Here is a 15,863-nt window from a genome sequence, read left to right as displayed (position 1 = left end):
CTTGTTTTTTGCAAAATTTTGTTTACCAATAGCACACAGATCAAACTACTTAAAAAAGAAGATATGCTCAAAAAGCAGAAAAACAATCAAGATCAAATATCTTAATGATTATATGCTACCTTCAAAGGTCAGACATTAAGTCAAAAGCTTTCAATGAAAATCTAACCTTAGCTATTGATGTTTCTTTTTTTGCAAGTGTTTACAGCACAAAAGATGAAAGCCAGTGATCTGAACAATTTGTACCTATCAATATAGAAAGATGGTATAGCTTTTATATTTATACAAGTGTGTGATTCCTTCACATAGAGTATTTAAGGATTTTAATTAATTCATTTTAATTAAATAATGAATATGATTGGCACTCTGAAATTTTTCATATGATTTATGTTTCACACACATAACATTTTCAAAAAAGACCATACACTGGCCATATTTTTCCTTTTTTCACGTGAGAAAACTTACGCACATAAAATTTAAATTATACATTCAACTAACAAGAAGTAGATATAGAACTGATATTGAACTATATTTTATACAGTGTTCTTTCAATGAAACATATAGTAATAATGAAACTTATTTGTAAATTGGACCTGTAAGTTTCTCTTTATTATTAATTTTTTGTTCTTGTAACAGACGAGAGATCTCCTAAAGAAATGCCTTAAAGCTATACCATCTTTCTATATTAATACGTACAAATGTGCATATCATTGGCTTTCATCTTTTGTGCTGTAAACATAATCATATTCCAGATGGCAAGTTGTTTGTTCAACTGTTTAATCTAAAGTTTTCTTCTACTATCATTCATTGGAAAACAATTTCATCTTTTAAAATGAAAGGAATAGTGTGTTTCAACTGTACATTTCTGCTATACTCTCTCCTAGACTTATGTAAGCCCCAACAAGCTCCTTTTTTTCCTGTTTCATATTACTCTTCATTTGCATGAATGTAATTTTTATTTTGATATATTAAATTTAGAAAAAAATTAAAAATTAGTACAAGAAATTTCTGTTAACCCTTTATGCAAATCACAAATTGCTTACATTTTGCTGTTTCTTTTATTTCTTTCTTAAATACAGATGTGTCTTTTTTCCAGACAATTTAAAATAAGTTGAAGACTTTTATCCTCTTGTCTCAAATATTTTAATGTATGTCTCCTTAGAATAAGGGAACTTGTCATATTATCCTAGTGCATATTTAAATTTCATTAATTGCCCCCAAAATGTCTTTTATAGCTATTTTATTCTACTCCCAAAATCAAGGATGGTGTATTCATTGTGCTTGGTTGCCCTGACTCTTCAGAACATATAGTCAGACTGACTTTCTTGAAGTTGACATTTTTGAAGACTATATAAAGGCCAGGAATTGTGTAGATTGTATCTCAGTTGTCTGATATTTCCTCATTATTACTTCCAGGTTATGCATTTTTGGCAGGAATAGTACAGAAATGATATAATGCCTTTTCAAAGCTTTCTATCAGGAGTTATTTGATGTCAGTTTGCCTTAATATTAGTAAGATGTGATCACTTCCTTTGTATTTTTTTTGGTTTCTCCATTAAGTTTTCTCATTTGGGTTTGTGATTAATTAGTACTTCAGGGGAATATAATTACAGAATTTATAAAAATTCTGTACTTCATTAAATTTCCATTGACTAGTTTTAGCATCTATTGATGATATCTTCATGTTTTCTTTTTTATTACTAGGTACTGTGCTGTAAATTTTTTACCTATACATTACTATAATTACTTATTTTCATGCTCAAATTATCCCATATTCAACCAGTGGGAACCTCATCAGTGTGGTTTGTACCCTTATTCTTTTAATATTTTCTGTATAACAAAATGTTTTATTTTCACCCTTTTCTATTTCTCTCAGAGCACTGGATTCAGGCTTTTCTCCAAAGATCCCTGGTTTCTTGGAGTAGATAGAAGGTAATATTTACAAATCAGAGCCTGTCAGTACATGCAAATGTATTTCTCTCTATATATGTACCAAAAAGTATAAGACCATTCTAATAAAGGCATCTGCAATCCAGCATCACAGAGCGCATTGCATTTTTTTTTCCCATATTAGCAGCTCTTTTCTCCAACAGTTAGAAAGAGGCCTGTTTTGGGTCATGCTCAATATATTATTAACTCTTCTGCTCAAATATTGAAAATAAAGGAAATGATTTTGTGACTGCTAAAAATGTCATTGTGAAAAAAAAATCCATTAGAGTATAATAATTTTCACACTTATTTTTGGAGTCAAAATTTATATAGTGTGGAATATATCAATTTCTTTTCAATGACTTTTGAAAAATATATGATATGGTGATCCTGGTACATATATTAATATACAGAACAATTACCTCACTGCAAAGTCCTTTCATGTTTCTTCCGGTGAATGGTCTCAATCCCTCCTCCACAGGCAACTATTATTATGATTATTTTGACCATATAGTCGTTTTTGCCTGTTATCAATCTTTCTCTAAATGGAACCATACATTACCTAATCTTTGAGTGCAGCTCTATGGTTGTGGGTAGTGTATGAGATTCATCTGGGCCATGGTAAATATCAGTGGTGTGCTACTGTCTAATGCTTAATAACATTTCAATGTATAATCCTAACACTTTAATTTATTGCTTTCTCCTGATCATAGAAGCCTGTGTTGTTGTCAACAGTTTGGAGCTATTATGAATAAAGTCAGAATGAACATACCTGTGCAAGTCTTTCTGTGAATAGAAATATTTTATTTCTCTTGAACAAACATTTGCAAATTCCTAGATCTATGTATAACTTTCTAACAAACTGCCAAATCTTCTCCATATTTCTCAAGTATTTTCACCTAGTTTGAGGTTTGTCTACTTATTTTCTTAATAGTCTATTCAAATGAACAAAGCGGTTAGTTTCAATGAAATCAAAATTTCCATTTTTATTATCATCTATTGTTTTATTATTCATTAGTTCTTATCAGGTCAAATAAATCTTGTCTACCCAAAGTTGCCAAGTTGTTAAAATAATTTGTGTGTGGTGTGAGACAGAAGTTTATTTGTCTCCTCCATATGTATATGCATTTTTTTCTAGCATTATTTATTAAAAATATTTTCCTTTATTATTGAATTGATTCAGTGTTACTGTTGATAACCAATGTTTGAATATACTTTTGTCTTTTATGACATTTAGTTATTTGACTCTCCTTGTTTGTTTGTTTATTTTTGTTAGATTTGTGTTAAATCTTAAATTTAAATCCTGAACCCAAGCTTCTTCTTCAAGAGTTGTTTGTAAATACTAACACCTAAATATTTCCATGTGAATTTCCAGTTTATTTTATAATTTTCTATTAGATGAAACAAACAAACAAAAGAACTCATTATGATTATAAGGTTCATGTGAAATTACAGATCAATTTGAAGAAGTTGACATTTTGCCATCTTCAGCATTCTAGTCCATTAATTAATATTGATTAATATGGTATATCTTTCCATTTATCTTGGCTTTCTTAGCATTGTTTTATAGATTGTAATATAGGGAACTTTCCTATCAGCAGAATAATATTTTCTTTTTTGAGTGCTGAATACTGAGGATTGAACCTGGGGACACTTTACCACTAAGCAACATTCTCAGACCTTTTAATTTTTATTTTTGAGACAAGGCCTCACTAAGTAGCTAATGCTAGCTTTGAACTCAAGATCATTTTGCCCCAGCTCCTGAGTGGCTCGGATTACAGGTGTGCATCACTGCACCTGGCTAAAAGTCTTATGGTTTTAAAACTGCTGCAGACCTATTTTTAAATGTTTTCTCATTTTGGCCCCAAATCTGGAAAAACATATTGATTCATTTATGTAACTTACTTTGCTCCAAACTTGCAGAATTCACTTGTAATATTACATGTTTTGTAGAGCTCTTGGGATTTTATATATCAGGATTATGTATAAACAATCTTGCTTTTCAAGAGGGGCAATTATCAATGTTATTTGTCAAGAGGGACAGTTATCTTTCACCTCTCTCTTTACTACGTTTAGTGTTTTTTTAAAATTTTAATTTGTTATATATGACAACAGAATGCATTAGAAATTCATTTTACATATATAGTCCATAATTTTTCATATCTCTGGTTGTACACAAAGTAGAGTCACCCCATTTGATTCTACATACATATACTTAGGATAATGATGTCCATCTCATTCCATCATCTTCCTGCCCACATACCTCTTAACTTTCCCTCTTTTCCCTTTGCCCTATCTAAAGTTCATCTGATCCTCCCATGCCCCCCCCCGAAACACATTATAAGTTAGCACCCTTAAATCAGAGAAAACATGACATTTATTTTTTGTTTGGGATAGGCTAACTTCACTTAGCATTATAGTCTCCAACTCCATTAATTTATCTGCAAATGCCATGATTTTATTCTCTTTTAATGCTGAATAATATTCCATTCTGTATATATAGCACATTTCCTTTATCCATTATCTAGGTTGGTTCCACAGTATAGCTATTGTGAACTGTGCTGCAATAAACATTGATGTGACTGTGTCCGTGTAGATGATGTTTTTAAGTCTTTTGGGTTTAGACCTAGGAGTTGGATAGCTGGGTCAAATGGTGATTCTATTTCCAATTTTCCAAGGAATGGAAATACTGCTTTCCATATTGGCTGCACCAATTTGCAGTTCCACCAGCGAAATATGAGTGTGCCTTTTTCCCCATATCCTCACCAACACTTATTGTTGTTTGTGTTCTTAATAGCTGCCTTTCTGACTGAAGTGAGATGAAATCTTCTAGTAGTTTTGATTTGCATTTCTCTAATTGCTAGAGATATTGAATATTTTTCACATATTTTGTATTTCTTTTTCTGAGAAGTGTCTGTTCAGGTTCTTGGCACATTTATTGACTGGATTATTTGTTTTTTTGGTGTTAAGATGTTTGAGTTCTTTATATATCCTAGAGATTAGTGCTCAATCTGATTTGTGTGTGGTGAAAATTTGTTCCCCAAATGTAGGCTCTATTCACCTCACTGATTGTTTCTTTTGCTGAGAAGAAGCTTTTGAGTTTGAATCCATCTCATTTATTGATTCTTGATTTTAATTCTTGCGCTATAGGTGTCTTATTAAGGAAGTCAGGACCTAAACTGACATGATGGAGATTTGGGCCTACTTTTTCTTCTTTAATTCCTAGATCCTTGATCCACTTTGAGTTGAGTTTTGTGCATGGTGAGAGATAGGGGTTCTATTTATTTATTTATTTATTTTTGCATATTCATTTCCAGTATTCCTGCACCATTTGTTGAAGAGACTATCTTTTCTCCAATGTATGTTTTTGGCACCTTTGTCTGTATAAGATAACTGTGATTATGTGGGTTAGTCTCCGTGTCCTGTATTCTGTTCCTTTGGTCTACAAGTCTATTTTGGTGCCAATACCATGCTGCTTTTGTTACTATTGCTCTGTAATATAGTTTATGGTCTGGTATAGTGATGCCACCTGCTTCACTCTTCTTGATAAAGTTTGTTTTAGCTATTCTGGGTCTCTTATTTTTCCAGATGAATTTCATGACTGCCTTTTCTATTTCTATTAAGAATGTCATTGGGATTTTGATTGGAATTGCATTAAATCCATATAGTGCTTTTGGTAGTATGATCATTTTGACAATATTAATTCTGTGTATCCAAGAACAAGGGGGAATCTTTTCGTCTTTTAAGGTCTTCTTTAATTACTTTCTTTAGAATTATGTAGTTTTCATTGTAGAGGACTTCTACCTCTTTTGTTAAGTTGATTCTCAAGTATTTTATTTACCTGTTTTTGATGCTATTGTAAATGGGATAGTTTTCCTTATTTTCCTCAAATTTATATTCTGCTACTTTGCTGAATATACTTACTAGTTCTAGAAGTTTTCTGGTGGAAGTTTTTGGGTATTCTAGGTATAGAATCATATCATAGGCAAATAGTGCTAATTTGAGTTCTTTTCCTATCCATATCCATTGAATTTCTTTCCTCTGCCTAATTGCTCTGGCTAGTGTTTCAAAAACTATGTTAAAAAGAAGTGGTGAAAGACGGCACCTCTGTCTTGTTTCAGTGTTTAGAGGGAATGCTTTCAGTTTTTCTTTATTTAGAATGACATTGGCCTAGGGCTTAGCATAGATAGCTTTTATGATGTTGAGATATGTTCCTGTTATCCCTAATTTTTCTACTGTTTTGAACATAAGGGTGCTGTATTTTACTGAATGCCTTTTCTGCATCTATTGAGATGATAATATGGTTCTTATCTTTTGCCGTAGTCTGGCTGGGCACAAGATCAGGAGCCACTCAAACAGGAACAAACTTTATTTGAAAAAACCGCCAATACCACGTTCGTGCCCGGGAAGATTCCCGATCCACCCACGCGGCGTTCCGCTGGTTCCTTCCCGGAACTCCAGCGCAAGCGCCTCCCCCGGAATTCCCTCCTACTGCACTTTCCCAACCAATGGGAACTCTCCAGGAGTCCCGCAGCAGGAGTCCGGTATCCATATGAATGTAATTTTTAACATAATCATATCATCTCAATGGCTAGCTGGCATCACCTTTCAATCAAAAATGCCATGCATCATATTAATTGGCTGTGGCTCCCAGCAATCTTTGAGTCTATTGATGTCATGAATTACATTTATTGATTTCTGTATGTTGAACCAAACTGGCATCCCTGGGATGAATTCCACTTTATTGTGGTGCATGATCTTTTTCATAAGGTTTTGTATTTGATTTGCCAAAATTTTATTGAGAATTTTTACCTTTACGTTCATTACTGATATTTGGTCTGAAGTTTTCTTTTCTTGACTTGTCTTTTCCTGTTTTGGAATCAGGGTGATATTGGTCTTATAAAATGAGTTTGGAAGTGCTCCCTCTTTATCTATTTTACAAAATAATTTGAAGACTATTGTTATTAGTTCTTCTTTAAGGTCTTGTAGAACTCAGGTGTGTATCCATCCAGTCCTGGGCTTTTCTTGGTTGGTAGGCTTCTTCTGATGGCATCTTTTATTTTATTTCTTGAAATTAATATGTTTAGGGTTTGGGCTGTTGCTTAGCGGTAGAGCACTCACCTAGCATGTTCAAGGCCCTGGGTTTGATCCTTAGCACCATGTAACAATAAATAAATAAAATAAAGGTATTGTGCCCAACTACAACTAAAAAATAAATATATAAAAATGAATTGATCTGTTTAAATTATGTATATCATCCTGATTCAATTTGGGCAAATCATATGACTCTAGAAATTTGTCAGTGCCTTTGATATTCTCAATTTTATTGGAGTAAAAGTTTTCAAAGTAATTTCTAATTATCTTCTTTATTTCTCTAGTGTCTGTTGTGATATTTCCTGTTTCATCACTTATGTTAGTAATTTGAGTTTTTGTTTCTTTTTCTTTGTTAACATAGCTAAGGGTTTCTCAATTTTATTTATTTTTTCAAAGAACCAACTTTTTGTTTTGTCAATTTTTAACTTTTTGATGAAAAAGTTCTTTCAATTTCATTGGAGTAGCTTTTATTTTTTATTTTATTGTTGATTTCTAATCTTATTACATTATAATCTGATAGAATGCAGGGTAGCATGTCTACTTTTTTTATTCGTAAGAGTTTTTCTTTATTCAGTAAGTCTGTGGCTTAATTTATGATCTATTTTATAGAAGGATCCATGTGTTGCTGAGAAGAAAGTATATTCATTCTTTGAAGGATAAAATATTCTATATATGTCAGTTAAGTCTAAGTTATTGATTTTTATTATTGAATTCTATTGTTTCCTTGATTAGCTTTTGTTTGGAAGATCTATCCAAAGGTGAAAGAGGTGTGTTAAAGTCACCCCCAAATTATTACATTGTAGTCTATTTGACTCTTGAACTTGAAAAGAGTTTGTTTGATGAATGTGGATGCTCCATTGTTTGGGCCATATATATTTATAATTGCTATGTCTTGTTGATGTGTGATTCCCTTAAGCAATATCCATATCCTTCTTTATCACTTTTGATTAACTTTGACTTGAAGTGTACTTTATTTTATATGAGGTTGCAAACCCCTGCTTGTTTCCGTAGTCCACGTAAGTGGTATAATTTTTCCCAACCTTTCACCTTCAGTCTATGGATGCCTTTTTTTATGAGATTAGGCTCTTGGAGGCACCATATTGTTGGGTCTTTTTTTTTTTTTTCCCTAATCCAATCTGCTAACCTGTCTTTTTGATTGGTGAGTTTGGGCCATCAATATTTAGGGGTATTATTGAGAGATGATTTGTATTCCCAGCCATTTTTGTTTATTTTTGGTATTTAACTTGACTTGGTTTCTCCTTTGATTAATTTTTCCTTTAGTATAATACCTTCCTCTGCTGATTTTTATTGTTGTTTTCTATTTCCCGAACATGGAATATTTTGTCGAGAATGTTCTCTAGTGCAAGCTTTCTAGTTGTAAATTCTTTTAACAATATTTGAAAATTTATTTAGCATGAAATGTTTTTATTTCATCATCAAATCTAAAGCTTAATTTTGCTGGATATAAAATTCTTGATTGTTATTCATTTTCTCTCAGAGCTTGGTATATGTTGTTCCAGGATCTTCTTGCTTTGAGGGTCTGGGTTGAAAAATTTGCTGAGATATGCATTTGTCTCCCCTCTATGTGATCTGATTCCTCTCTCTTGTGGCCTTTAAGATTCTATCCTTGTTCTGTATGCTAGGCATTTTCATTATAATGTGCCTTGGTGTAGATTTGTTGTGACTTTGTACATTTGGTGTCCTGTAAGCCTCTTATATTTGGTTTTCCAATTCACTCTTCATGTTTGGGAAATTTTCTGATATAATCTTATTGAAGAAATTGTGCATTCCTTTGGTTTGAAACTCTGTGCCTTCCTATATCCCAATAACTTTTAGATTTGGTCTTTTGATGCTATCCCACAATTCTTGGACATTCTGCTCATAGTTTCTTACCATCTGTACTGTGTGGTCAACTTTATTTTCCAGATTTTATACTTTGTCTTCATTATCTGATGCTCTGTCTTCCAAGTGATCTAGTCTGTTTGTGATGCTTTCTATTGAGTATTTTATTTGGTTTATTGTTTTCCTCATCTCCAGGATTTCTATTTTTTCCCCCCAGAATCTCCATCTCATTCTTGGAGTTATCCTTAGCTATCTATATTTGCTCCCTTATCTCTTTGTTGTTGTGATGAATGAATGCCTGTATTTGTTTCCTTATCTGTTTATTTGTGTCATCAATGGTTGCTTATATTTGCTCTCTTATCTCTTTGTTGGAATGATAAAGTAAAGTTTTGCCTGTATTCGCTCATTTAGGTCATTATTTAATACACAGATAATTTTATTTATGAATGTTCTGAACTCCTTCTCTGAAATTTCATCAACTGTGCTGTCCATGGGTTCTGTAATTGTAGTATCCTGGTTTGTTTGGGGCACTTTTCTCCATTTTTTTTTTTTTTTATGTTGTCTATGTGACTTTCATTTTTGCTGTGTGCATGTGAAGATTACAGTTTCTATCTTATAATCTTGTAGTATCTGTGCAGATTATTGGTAACTCACCTTGGTTTTGGGCTAACAGACCCTGCCAGTGTTCCAGGATGGATGCTACTAACTCTAGGTGGTGGTGGCAATAGCAGGAGGTAACTAGAGATACAAGTGGAATTGCTAGAAGATGGATGCAACATCTTTCAGAAATGGAGCTGAAAGGGTGGGCCTTACACTGGCTTTGGGATGCCTGCTCCAAGATGAAGTTTCTTCTAGGCCCTGTCTGTTGTCCCAAGGTAGAGGCTACTGATTGGGAAAAGCTATGGGGATGATGCAGTGCCCTAATGTGGAAATGGGTTAGGCCTAGGGTCCCAGTTGAGGTGGGGTGGTTGGGACCCAGGTCTATGCTGGGCCTGGGCTTCTGCACAAATTGGCAGAGGAGGATCTGTGCTAGGCCTGAGTTCCAGTGGGTGTCTGTCTTTTTAGTTTTTTTGTTTGTTTGTTTGTTTGGTTTGGTTTTTTGCCTTTTCTTATACTGACTTTGTACCAAGTAAAATTTTAAATAAAACTATTGAGAGTTTATCTCATTGCCATATTTAAAATTTTTGAAGGAAAACACAAAGTCCTTTCTCATCACTTATTTTGATATAAATTTTTAAAATACTATGTTCAGTTTTTTACTTGATGAGGTTTTAAAGATCATAAATGTGCATTTAAATTTGTCTCTCTTTTAAAATCATAAGTAAAAATTGTTATATATTTGTGCTCTTTTTTTATGCTAACTTAACAATTGATAGGTTTTTAACAATTATAATTTGTTACATTCCATGGGCTAACAGCAATTGGACATACTGTACTATATTTTATTACATATTGATTAATTTAATTTGTCTACATTTCCAAAGCTTTTTACCTTATGATATATTTACAATTTTTTTGGTGGAGTCTATACCATATTTTCATTATGAGGTCATGCTAGTGTCATAAAACAAGGTAGAGTATGTAGTCACTTGATCTATATCCTAATAAGATTTAGGTAAATTTGGAGGGTTTTTGTTCCATTTATGTTTGATGTATTCATCAGTGAAAATATCTATGCCTAGTTTAAATTTTGGAAGTTTCTAATTCACTTGAGAATTAAGAAAAATAAGTGTTTCTAGCATCAAGTTGGTATTAGCTTATTTTATTTGTCTTTATTGTATCTTAAGCGTGATATAACTTTAGTAATTTGGATGTTGTGTAAATCTGAATGTTCCTTGAACCTGTGAAACACTTGTTTGTTTTTCCCAACTCTTTATTAACAACACTAAATACCTGAAGATTTCATTATCTTGAACTAATTCTTAGTAAATCTTAATTGTGTTGTGTGTAAAGGTGGGGTGGGATGCTCCTTGGTATGGGCACAGTTTTATCTTTATTCATATTTCATTCATGAAAGTTATTAAGATATAAAATTTATGCTTTTAAGATTTTATAATAAAAAAGTTCATGCACTTATTTTAACAACAACCAGTTTTCTGGAAACTGTGAAGATTTAAAATGTCTCTAACTAAAACTTTCTGTAAATTAATGAGCAATTTTTTAGAAAGAGCTAAATTTAATATACCCTTACTTCTCAACCTCATCTCATATAGTATAATTTATAAGGCAAATATAATACACAGATTGGCTTACTTTTAAAAAGTGTCATATTTTATAATTTCTTATAGTAAGATAGTTCCTTTCAAACCAATATAAAAATTCTAACAAGTATGAACACATTCAAAACACACAACTTTTTTTTTTAAATAATTTCAAGTGAAACAATTGACTGGGAATTAGACTTGTCATTTTCTTGGTTTCTGCAATAAAAGAAAGTAATATTCTTATCTTACTTGTGAATCAATATCAAGGAGGATCTGTGCTAGATAATTTTACTGTATAGAAGAATCAAAACATGTAAACATAGATGGTACATGCAAAAGGTGACATAAACAACAGTTTTATATGGTATGAACTGGTTTTCTTAAGGGTACCAATTAAAAAAATAGTTGACCTTTTGACAATTTGGTATATATAATTAAAGTGTGTTTTTTTTTTCTGAAGATGCATAATATATAAATATATGTTGCATTTTTATTTCAGAATATATCAGAATTTTTCATGTATTATATTAATCTTATCTCCACAAGTGGATTATTCGCTGTTTTCAGGGTATTTACTAGAGCTGATTAAACATATGCAACTTGGAAATATTTAAACTACATGGATTTAAATAATAGAGAAGTATAAAATTATTTGTTTTTTAATAGATACAAATTTCTTATATAAGCCAATAAAATCTATTGGAAAAATTACTTTTTACTTGAATTTCAGAAAATTATTATTCTTCCTTCAAAAACTAGTCCTTTTTTTCCTGAAGAACTAATTCAGTATGTATAACCTTCAAAGAGGCTTTTTTACCCAATTTTAAGTGTACACAATCTATACTTTCTTTGAAGACAGATGAATGAGCCAGTCCATTTAAAATGTCTTGAAGGAGGCACTTAAGTCCTTAAAATGTTTTATTCAAGTTTTTTGAGGTATCATTAATTATAAGGATTGGAATTATTTTCTTGATTCTCCCATGAGAATATTCTTACTTATTCATCATTCACTTGAAATGATTTTCACTTTTCTGAAACAACCAATTTTCTCTTTGCATGCATTGTGTTTGAATCACATTGAATGACATTCCCAGAAGCCAAATATATATCAAATTCCATTGTTTTATTTTATTTTGAGATATTGAAACAAAACTCACTCTGCTGTTTTCAACAGTGTCATTTTCAGATATGAGCAAAGTAACAAAAAGTAGGGCCTTGGCATCTTGGTCTATATTGCTATCACTATTTCTGTATTTGGTTTTAATTTTTCAAGGAAGATAAAACAAATTGACAAGACAGAGAGATAGTGAATAAAAATAAAATATAACTCAAAACTGAGGTTTTTTTCAAGAATTGTTTATGCACAAAAATCTGTTAAAAACTTATTTATATACACAAGTAAATTGAATGGATTATGCTCTCAGCAGATAGCCTAATATGACTGATAGCCTCCCCCCCAGCCCCCCACCCCCAAAATAACGTAAAAGACCTTGTTTTTATGAAGTAACACAAGATTATGGCCCAATGATAATGCCAACGGATTTTTAAAAGAAAATATAGTATTGAATTTTTAGGTAAATGCAGAGAAAACCACAACTCTAGTTTAATTGGTCTTGATACAAAATCATGTGATGGTAACTAACATATTGAAATAGCATTTTGTCACTTCTGGGAAAGTACGAGCATGAAACTGTGCCATGATAATTACTTTTAATAAATTACTGACATCATTTAAGTGTATTGAATGCACAATTTTGAGCCTACCCCAGTTTATCTACCTTTATGTTACGGAAGCCATAATTTTCTCTTTTACTTTGGGATGCTTTCTCTACTGTGGAACCTTAAATCTTCCCCATCCCATAAATACGTGAACATAAACCTGTGATTTATTGCAATTTAGCTTCTGTTTCCGTGGAGGAGGTTTACTGTGCTGAGAAAACTCATTAATCTCATTCACAGCTCCTAGTATAAACATAACCTTTACAATATATAACCAAACAAATTATGTGTTTGTGTGATTTACTGTTTCTCTTTTGGAAAGAGAACAAATTGTTGTGTTTCTTTCTGCTTTGGGTTTTAATATTCATTGATAAATTTTCACTATTAATATAACCAGGTATAAAACATATTGTTTTTCACTTTGACATCATGCTTTACCTTTAGTTATTATAAAAAGAAATATCGAAGTGTGATTTGACATAAAACTAACTTCAAAACAAAACTATCTTCTATTGTGTATGTGTGTGATAAAATTGACTTGTGACACTGAATCTAATCATGAGCTCAATTTTAAATCTACACATGGATATCTTAACTCCCATTTTATATTCACTTAGTACAGAATGTTTTTAGAAGAAATAGGTTTAAAATCATCAAGCCATGTTAATTTGTGCAAAATATTTTCTTTATTTTGCATTCTATTTTGCTGTGTCATTCTTGATTCTCCTGAGATCTATCAATTGAATTTTTAAAGGTGTAATCATGCTAATATAAAAAAAAGTTCTGCTGCCAGGTAAAAGCTTTGTTCAAAATGATTTCTCATTTGTTTCATTTATCTTTGCAGTCTCCTGAAATTTTTATTCTGCATAATGCCCTCTCCTTGCAAATGTTTTGATTTTAAAAGATAATTCTCAATTTTATAAGTAGAACTTGGCTCTTTCAATCATGGAAGAATTTTAGCATAATATATTGGTTTACAAAATAATAATTTCAACAATAAGTGAGATAGTATACTCCTTTTTCGAGTTCATAATGTTTAGTATGAATATTATGTTTCTATGTAAGATTTCAGCAATAATTTTTTAAATTTTCCAATCATTAACTATCAATTAAAGATCTGTTGTTTTAAACAGTTTTTGCTTGAAATTTAATAATTGTCCAATTAAAATCCATTTTTTTTCACTTCTCTGTATAGAATAATCTGAGAGATATTTATGAAAGGTCTTTGACATGGAATTTAAAGAGAAGTACTACTTACAAGAAACTTAGTATGGCTTTAAAATACATCTTCTATTAATCAAGAACATGCAAAAAGGAAATTTTTGGGCTGTTTTTCCTTCTTCTTACTGGTAGTTGGAAGTCCATTCCTCCACTGTCATTCAACCTGTTCTCACTGAGCTTGCCAGCAAGGCAGTAGAGGGCACTATGAGAATATGACAGCAAAGATATTGAGCTTCTAGCATTGTGCTATAAAATTCAGCAAAGAGTCTGTTTTTCAATCCTAGGTTATCCTCGATTTACTGATCCTTGAATTGAGAATGATCTGTCATAATCTGATGCTTAACAATGGAATATTGGGTGTTCACTTGGCTCAAATCTCAGTCTCTTGGCCATTGATTGAAACCTCTTCTCTGAACCAAACATGGACATTAGGTCAGTGCACATTAGCATATGGCTTAATTTCTGCTCTCTGAGGGCTCTACCCGTAATGTTCTGACAAACTGTGATTTCTTCCATCTGCCCATTTTTCTTGTCTCTCTGATCCTTGTATGGATAGAGCATATGGGATATCATAATAATTAATTTACCAAGGCTCTTACTCTGTCTGCCAACAACAAATTACTTTTACAAATAAAAATCTCAAAATTCAACATACAACTACAATTTTTCCTATTTCCCAAATATCCTGCTTATTTTATTATGACAATGGCAATTTCTGAGTGGGATTTAAGCTAATAAAAAGCACCAAGTTTGTCTCAAATAATATCATCAATGGTTGGATGTCTAACTTCTTAGTTGTTTTTTACACTGTACTTATAAACCAAGGAATAGAAGAAGGAGGTGGACAAAATGTCTCCTGACTTACCTAATTACATGATTCAATTCAGTTCTATGAGCTTTGTACTTCCGGGAAAAATTGTCCCAAATTCTGATAACAGGTTTACCGCCAGTCCTGTTGTTCTGCATTAAACAATTTCTTGGATGCTTTTGACTTTCCATGAATACTTAGTAGAAAATTGAAAAATATTACACCAGTTCAGCACATTGTATCAAATATCAAAGCAACTCCTTAGAGACACTTGCTCTTATTCTTCCTTGTACAAGATTAACATGAATACAAACATTACAATTTATACTTGTTTAAAAATATTATTTACATCTTTGATATTTCCCCCATTCACTGTGACTAAAAAACACTCAGAATTGAGGCCACTTTTACCTCTGAATATTATATAACATATATTTAAATGCTCATAACAGAGAGGGGGTTTGCAAACTATTATACATAAATGTTCTTAAATTTTACTTTGTTTATATATTTCCAAATTACTACTATTTCAGGAAAGCATGTTGAAATATGGAGTTCATGAATTCCGTGTTGCATTATCTTTAATGTCCTTATATTTGTAAATAAAGCCTGATAGGTAAATAAAAAGTGAAACCAACTTGTAAAAATCTTTATCAGTTATTCTAGATTATAAAAGATACATAAAAAGAGTTGTTCAGCTCTTGGAACCAAGAACCTTTAGTTATGCACAGTTAAAGATAAGATCTTTTGAGAATACTCACGAAAGCTAGATGATATACATTGCTATTTTCTTTTGCAGTTGTTTCATAAGATAAGTATATGAAATTATTAGCTATCTAAAATTAATGAATCAGTGTTAAAAGATACACAGAGAAGGAAAAAGAAGGCACAAGATTGATTCATAAATGGGTTTTGTTTTTAAGCTAAAAGATCAACACATCATTTGATCTGAAATGAAGGGTTGCTTTACAATAAAACAGATAAAGTAGTACTGTATAATTTTTATATGTGCCCCTCCTTATGACTCTCCATCTGCAACAGTTCTCTAA

General features: G+C 31.7%; 1 pseudogene; it reads right to left on the bottom strand.

Moving 5' to 3' along the window:
• LOC143411392 (MORN repeat-containing protein 5 pseudogene) overlaps positions 1 to 15,005 on the bottom strand; it is a 32,887-nt pseudogene extending 17,882 nt beyond the window's left edge.
• Positions 15,006 to 15,863: the final 858 nt, after the last annotated feature.

This window comes from Callospermophilus lateralis, chromosome 12 (assembly GCF_048772815.1).
Source record: "Callospermophilus lateralis isolate mCalLat2 chromosome 12, mCalLat2.hap1, whole genome shotgun sequence".
NCBI lineage: Eukaryota > Metazoa > Chordata > Mammalia > Rodentia > Sciuridae > Callospermophilus > Callospermophilus lateralis.
This window is presented reverse-complemented; position numbering and strand designations above follow the sequence as displayed.